The 8,062-nt window shown below is 38.3% G+C and overlaps 1 non-coding gene across 1 annotated transcript; it reads left to right on the top strand.

Annotated features, from left to right (window-relative positions):
- Positions 1-606: 606 nt before the first annotated feature.
- On the top strand, positions 607-713 carry LOC141688334 (small nucleolar RNA R71). The gene has a single exon (XR_012561782.1). It is a non-coding gene; the product is annotated as a small nucleolar RNA R71 (small nucleolar RNA).
- Positions 714-8,062: the final 7,349 nt, after the last annotated feature.

Raw genomic sequence — 8,062 nt, 5'->3', positions numbered from 1 at the left:
TTGCACATAAGCCTCAACTCCTCCAATTTAGATTTTTCATTCGAAGATAGACCTGCATCATGATTTTGTTGTTCAATTTGGAGTTGTTGCTGAAAACCAGGAGGGTTGAATAGCTTATTTCCAAACTGCTGGAACGGCTGTTGCATCACATTCTGATTGTTGCTCCAGCTGAAGTTAGGATGATTCCAATTGTCAGGATAATAAGTGGCAGGAACTGGCTGCTGCGATCTCTGAAAGTTGCTCACAAACTGAGCTGAGTCACTAGATATGGCGCATTGCTCAGTCGCATGCGGACCTGCAAACAACTCACAAACACTAATTATCTGCTTAACACCATAGTTCGCGAGAGAATCGATCTTCATAGACAATGCCTTTAGTTGAGCAGTGATAGTCGTAGCTGTATCCACTTCAAGAACTCCTACTACCTTGCCCTGTGGACATCTCTGGGTTGGATACTGATATTCATTAGCAGCCATCAGTTCAATTAGATCATAAGCTTCCTCATAGCTCTTCGCCCATAATGCTCCGCCTGCTGCTGCATCGAGCATGGGTCTGGAATGTGCTCCCAATCCATTGTAAAAACAATTGATGATCATCCAATCAGGAATTCCATGATGAGGACACTTCCTAAGCATCTCTTTGTAGCGCTCCCAAGCTTCATATAAAGATTCTCCTGATTGCTGCGCAAATTGAGTAAGAACATTCCTGATTGCAGTTGTCTTCGCTATAGGGAAGAATTTAGTAAGAAACTTCTGAGCAAGATCTTCCCAAGTAGTAATCGAACCAGCTGGTAGAGAGTGTAACCAGCTCTTATCCTTGTCCCTCAGAGAGAATGGAAACAGTCTCAGCTTCACAGCATCTTCAGAAACACCGTTGAACTTGAAGGTGTCGCAGATCTTAATGAAATCCCTAATGTTCATATTGGGATCTTCCGTTGAAGAACCCCCAAACTGGATTGAATTCTGCACCCATTGAATTATACCAGGCTTGATCTCAAAGGTATTAGCTTTGATAGCTGGCCTGACAATGCTAGATTGAATGTCTTTGATCTTGGGTTGAGAAAAATCCATCAAGGCTTTCGTTCGTGCTGTTGGATCTCCCATTGTACTGACTACCTGAAACACAAACAAATAAACCATGAGAGTAAAAGAGCCTGAGTCAGTGAACTTTAACGACCACTAATGACAAGCACATAAACTAAAAATTAACACCGAGTCCCCGGCAGCGGCGCCAAAAACTTGTTTGGGAAAAAACACGCGTTAATATTCACGCAAGTATACGCGTCCGCAAGTAGTATAAGATATAAATCAGATTCGTTCCCACAGAGACCGATTTAGGTTAAGTTCAATTTATGCACCTATACAACAATGTATGGTTATCGCTCAATGCTAAGATAAATAACAAATTGGGTTTTTATTAAACTAAGAGATTATACTAAATAACATTAACTAAGAGAATTGAGGTTGAATTAATATATATGACAAACATGGGATTCTAACTTCATTACTACTTCATTCAATAGCCTTATTGTTCTTAACCTTAGCATGTGATGGTGATGACACTAATCAGATAACACGAAACTGATAAACGCCAACTTTTGTTGCACGAGTACCATTCTACCAGACATCCATAAAAGAGATTGAAGCTGAATAGGCACCAATTATATTGAGACCCTATATCTCTATAGAATTTGACAACATAACGGTTTAAGCATAAGTTATCTATCTTGATTACATAGGGCAAGTAAAATGGTTAGAGTTGCCCACTAATCATGGATACAATACATGAACTTATGCTAGCATGGCAAGTTCTAAACCTCTATATTCAATATCGCTTCAATAGAGATTAACACGCTATCTTATATGTTAGCTACGCACATAAGACGAATATGCACAACCAATACTAGGATATCAATCAATCACCACACACCAAGATATCGAAACAAATTAATTATTAGAATCCATAAGTAAATCCGCTAGAACCCCATAACAACGATTAGCCCATAATTGAACTCATCATCACCATGGGTTCCAATGAAAGCATGGTATAAAACAAGGTCTTTATAATCTGAATAACAATTAAAGTACGAATAAACGAGATCTAGGTTCAACAAGAACGAAAACGAGCATCCAAAGTTACAACTATTTCAAAGAATCACAAGTTGAAAACAAGATCTTCTTTTTCAGAGTTGTTCTGTGCTTCTAGGTCTTCTACTTGGTGTCCCAATCTTCCCGGATGATCAAAAACCCTTTTTTTTAAGTATATATACGCCCCTAGTGGACCTGAACCCTTAAAATCGTCAAATTCCACTCAAAAAAGGCTTTTTCAGCGAAATCAGCGACCAGCCGTGCCTTGGGCGGCCGCTCAGCTCTCCGGGCGGGCGCTCAGCTCTCCGGGCGGCCGCTCAGCTCTCCAGGCGGTCGCTCAGCTCTCCTGAGCGGGCGCAGAGCTGAGCGGCTGCCCAAGCACCTTCTGGAAAAATTTCTGATGAATCTTGTTTTGGCCATAACTTGAGTTCTACTCGCCAGAATTAGGCGATTCAACTGCCCACGCGAAGCTAACGAGATTCTCTACAAATTGAAAATGTCCTAGGCTTCCAAATCGGATCCCTTTTTATCATATTTCCTTTAAAAGCTCTTTTCTTTATATAATTGATACCTGAAATGCAATAACACAAAAATACATCAAAATACCAACAACTTGAGTCCAAAATACCAATTTAAGGTTGTAATAAAGTGTTCCAAGTGGATATAAAATCCACTTATCGTGTTTCCAAATGGAGCGGTGGAAATTTTTGAGAATGATCTGAGCCAAGCGTTCAAGGTGAATGGACAGAGGTTGAAGCATTACTATGGAGATACGGCAAACCGTGAGGTTGTTAGTACCGTTTTATTGTCAAATTGATCTCGAGATTCTACGTCAAGCTAGCAACGTAAACCAAGTTTTTCTTGGGAGGCAACCCAAGTATGTTGTACATTAGGAGATAGAAGAAGAAGAAACGAAGGAGAAAAACATAAAAAAATCAGAAAAAGAAAAAAATTTAGTGCCAACTACAGAAGCACGGCATGCCCGCGCTGATTTTCCAGTAAGTGCGCGCGCCCACGCTGAGGAGCGGGGCGACCACACTGGTTTTCCAGTAGCACGGCGCGCCCACGTTGCCAGGTGGGGCAACCGCGCTGGTCCCTGAATCTGAAAAAAATAAAATAAAGGCAGAAAATCAGGATTTTGATTACAATATCAGTTCAAACCCGAATTTTCCTCTCCCACATCCCATATTTCCCTCTCCAAATCAATTTCAATCACCCCCATTACTCCAATTATTCCCATAATCAATTCCCACTTCTTTTCCATAACTAATTCTCTCCCAATTCCTATATATACACACACACTTATACACAACCTCTTCCATCACTTCTAAAATTCTCAAACACAAATTTTTCTTATACACACATCTCTTATTCTCTCTTATTCACTTCCAATGGCACCCAAAAGATATCGAACCCAAGTTAGCAGTAGCACCACCGATTCTTCGAGTGTGGGTGGTGTGAGGCCTAGGTTTTCAACTCCGGAGGCTGAGGCGGAGTATGCAAGGCTGCTTTTGAAGCCCGTAGCCAAGGAGCGAGGTTTTCTACCATCGGGGAGGGATGGTAAGTTGCTGGAGATGATTATGGAGATGGGGTGGATAGCTTTTTGTGAGGCACCAGTTGCGGTGCCTATGAGTGTGGTTTGCGAGTTCTACACGAATGCAAAGGCGAAAAAGAATGGTTTCACTATGGTGAGAGGGTTGACTGTAGACTATAGTGTTGAGGTAATTCGGAGGGTGATTGAGCAATCCGAGAGGAGGCCAGAGCAGGAGAATTGGAATGAGAAGACGAGGGATGATTTTAACTTGGATTTGATCGTTGCTATCCTGTGTGTGTCTGAGACTCACTGAAAGTTCAAGAAGGGCACGAACGAGTATGTCACTTTCCCTGCCTCGTGCATGAACAGGTTTGCACGTGCATGGAATTCCTTTATTTATGCCAACATCATGCCATCTTCTCATGTACATAATGTTACGGTGAAGCGTGCACGTTTGTTGTGGGGGATTCTTCAGGGATATTATGTGGATCTCGGGATTATGATTCATCAGGGTATTCTGAGGTTCTTGCGAGGGAGTACTATGGGTTCTATACCCTATGCGTCCATTGTGACGAAGCTGTGTGTGGCAGTTGGCATTCATTGGCCCGCACACGAGCAGCTGCAGCTTTCGAGTGCCCCGATTGATAGTTCGACATTGTTGAGTATGCCGGAGTGGTACGTTGTTGAGTACATTATTGAGTATGCCGTTCAGCTGATCAGACATATGTTGGGGGTTCGACTCAGGAGAGCAGGGCAGCATGGAGAGCTCAGTTGGGGGAGGAGGCTGGTCATTCGCGATCACAGTATCAGCAGCAGGAAGCACATGGCAGTGCTGGTATGAGTTCAACACAGTATAGGCGATTGATGAGGAGGATGGATGTGATGCATGATATCCATAGTCGGTTTACACAAGACCTTACCCAGGCATTGGGGAATACATTCAGAGCTATAAGAGTTGATATCCAGTGGCCAGTATTCGGTGAGAACTCTGTGTATCTGCTTCCAGACACTCCTGACACCCTACCCCATTAGAGTGATGACCATGATTCTGAGTAGGTATGCCTGATTCCTTACTATTACCTTCACTAAGGATAGTGAATATTTTAAGTTTGGGGGTAGTAGTTTAAGGAATATATGTTTGTGTGTTTCTCATATAATTTGCATATTCATGATAGTTTTGCTCATATAGTTGCATATTTATCATGTAGTTTTTTTATTTTGAATTAGTTAGTTGCATATTCATGTGCATTATACCAAGATCCCTTAGTTGATTTTTCCGATTGATTTGTGATATTGATGCTAAGTGTGGTAATGTCGTATAGAGTGATGTTAAGTCTTATCGAGCTGATTTGCATGCTAGAAACAATTGTAATTTTACTAAGTCTTATAAATTGCTTGAGTGCTAGATCATGATCATGTCTTATTTGTTTGTTGAGGTTTAATCACTTGTTTATATTTAGAATTCAGGATATTCTCTTAATTATAAAATAACATGGATATTTAAAAATTGGAAAAAAAATGGATTTCATTGCTAGTTGTTATGGCTAGGTGTCAAATGGCTAGTAGCTGACTCATTTTATATGAGTATTCTAGGGTTGAACGACATGGATCGAAATGCACTCGTTCAGAAATTATTAAAAAAAGAAAAAAGAGAAAAAAATGAAGAAAAAAAAAGAAAAAAAAAGAAGAAAAAAAAGAAAAAAAATGTAACACCCCCAGATCCGGGGTCGGGGATCCGGGTCGTCACGGTCTTTCTTTCCACAATATCACTTCACTTAATTAATAATAACCAACCTTATGCTGTGACCCCACACTAACATACACCACAACCCGTTATAGTCTCAGAGATGAAATTCAAATAAGTACAAGTCTTTGAATCCACAATTTAAAAGTTATTACAACCCGAAATGATTACTTGATAAATTTACAGTTAATTGCCATTATCTGCCACAAGTTATAATTATACATAATTGATTCTCAAAAGTAGATGGTCTGATCTACAATAGATCTACCTCTGCAGCTATAGCAGCTACAACATCAACGGGAAGACGCGGGACGCTTCCCACGCGCTTGCGCTGGGTCTGCTGGAGTCTGGCCATCTTTCCTAACTGTTGTTGTGTGATGAAGAAATAAAGCAAGGGTGAGCAGCAAGCCCACCAAAATAATATGTATAATGATTTACCATATATGAGCCTACTCATAATACTCATGAAAGTCTTGGTCAAAAGAAATGAACCAAGTTTGATATCTTAATGCGATGAAGTCGCAAAATATTCAGTATATATACATATATACTTTTCAAAATATTGGAAGTCCTCTTCCATGCATAATATACACAAAGTCCCAGTGTATAACTGTATAAAAAAATATCGTTGCAAGGTGATCTCATATATCTAACCTTGTCTCAACGTTTTTCTGAAAATCTTTGTCATTCAAAAGACAATTATTAATTAGATATAAGTTTAAAAGATGAGGTTACCAAATACCCCAATATACTTATATCTTTCCCAATACTACTTGAACTACCACCGTTCAAGTTATAATCAGTTTCAAAAGTTCATCACATAGATGAGACTACAAGACAAGATTTGAATAGATTCAATCTTTGAAATATTATTGAATGAAATAAAGTTACGAGATACTTTATTTAGTCCCGATATATATATATCCACATATATATATCTCTTAAACATTTCCTGGAACCTCTGTTATGTGAAGTATGAACAGAGTTCGAAACATCCAATGAATTTTTGGAAAGGAAAAGAAAACATTTGGCATAAACCCGATATCTTGCTGATCAGGCACAGATACCAATAAGTAACCTTTTCTACTGTAGATGGATGAATTCCTCACCGGTCATCACCCTGGTCATAATTAAGACCTCGCGCTCGACCGTACCCCGGCCCCTCACGCGTTGATGGACTGCCACCCAGCCACTTACACAATATTAGACCGTACCCCGGCCTGTCGCTTATGCCGACTCAATTAGATGGGCTTACTTCCCGAACATTGGGCAAGTAATCAATTCATTTACCAAATCTGCAACCTCGTTGCGAATATAAAATACACCACAGAGCCGGATTCCCCAGGTTTTGAGCGAGTATTTAAATCCCCTTTAAAAAGGAAGATCTTAAATATAAAAATGAGTTTTGGGATCCGCTCTGACTTTTTAAAAATCATTTTGAAGACTCGAAAACACTTTAAAGAGTGTTTGGAGTAAGGCTGATTTAATGAAGTAAATCAGTCCCCAGAATATTAGAAAATATCTGAATATTATTAATTAAATAATATTCCCATAAAGAATAATCTTTATCAAAATAATTGAAGTAGAAGTATTAAAATTTACACTTGAAACGAGTATTAAATAACCAAAGATATACTTATATGAAAGTATTATCTTTATTTGAATAATCGAAAATAAGTTTGATTATTTACACCTTATTCTTTAATAAAATAAAAATATATTACAGCACATAATCGGAGTCATAGATCCTCAAATGAATATTCAAATAATACTCAATAAATAAAATAAGCTGAGTCATAATACCTCGAATGAATATTATAAATAATATTCATTAAATAAAATAAAGGAGTCATACATCCTCAAATGAATATTCAAATAATATTCAATAAATAATATAAAAGAGTCATAAGTCCTCGAATGAATATTCAAGATAATATTCAAATAATAAAATAAACTGAGTCATAAACCCTCGAATGAATACTCAAATTAATATTCAATTAAGTAAAATAAAGATATCGAATAAACCTTATTCGATCCACAGTTTTAAAAACTATATCCATATATATAAATATATATATATATATAATATACTCGGGAACATCGACTCCCGGTTTAGAAATATGTTCACCTTTTATCCCCTATACTAAGGGTATACGCAACTACTTGCTTATTTCTAGCATAGGTATTATGCAACTATAAGCATTGAAATCAACAGATAGATAACCAGATTACGAAACAGACATGCATATATACCATATCAGCATGCTCCAATATATCGCAAAATTTGCTAATAACAATTATGCACTATCACAAGATAATGCATATACATATATTTACATCACAACAACAGTATATCGGGTAGAAAACTTGCCTGAGCGACTGGGGGTTACGAATGGCTCGGGACGAGTCTGGTAACCTATAAACAACAAGTAAGTTGGAATTAAACCAAAATCACTTGTAAATCTATGCTTTAGCTAACTTAGACTCTAATGCTAGTTTTACGCTCACCGATTCGCTTAAGTCACTCGGGTACTCTCGGCTCCATCATTTTTAATAACTTAACCTTTACGAGTCTTAAAGCGATTCCTTCGCGAATGACTTACCAACTGCCTAACACACTTACCATAAATGTTTCATACATTAATTCACCCTTTTTGGTCTTTAACCTACATTTCAAAGTAAGGCGAGGGAAAAAGT

This window comes from Apium graveolens, chromosome 9 (assembly GCF_009905375.1).
Source record: "Apium graveolens cultivar Ventura chromosome 9, ASM990537v1, whole genome shotgun sequence".
Classification (NCBI taxonomy): Eukaryota; Viridiplantae; Streptophyta; class Magnoliopsida; order Apiales; family Apiaceae; genus Apium; species Apium graveolens.
The sequence above is the reverse complement of the archived record's forward strand: the minus strand, read 5'-3'. Positions and strand labels throughout refer to the sequence as shown.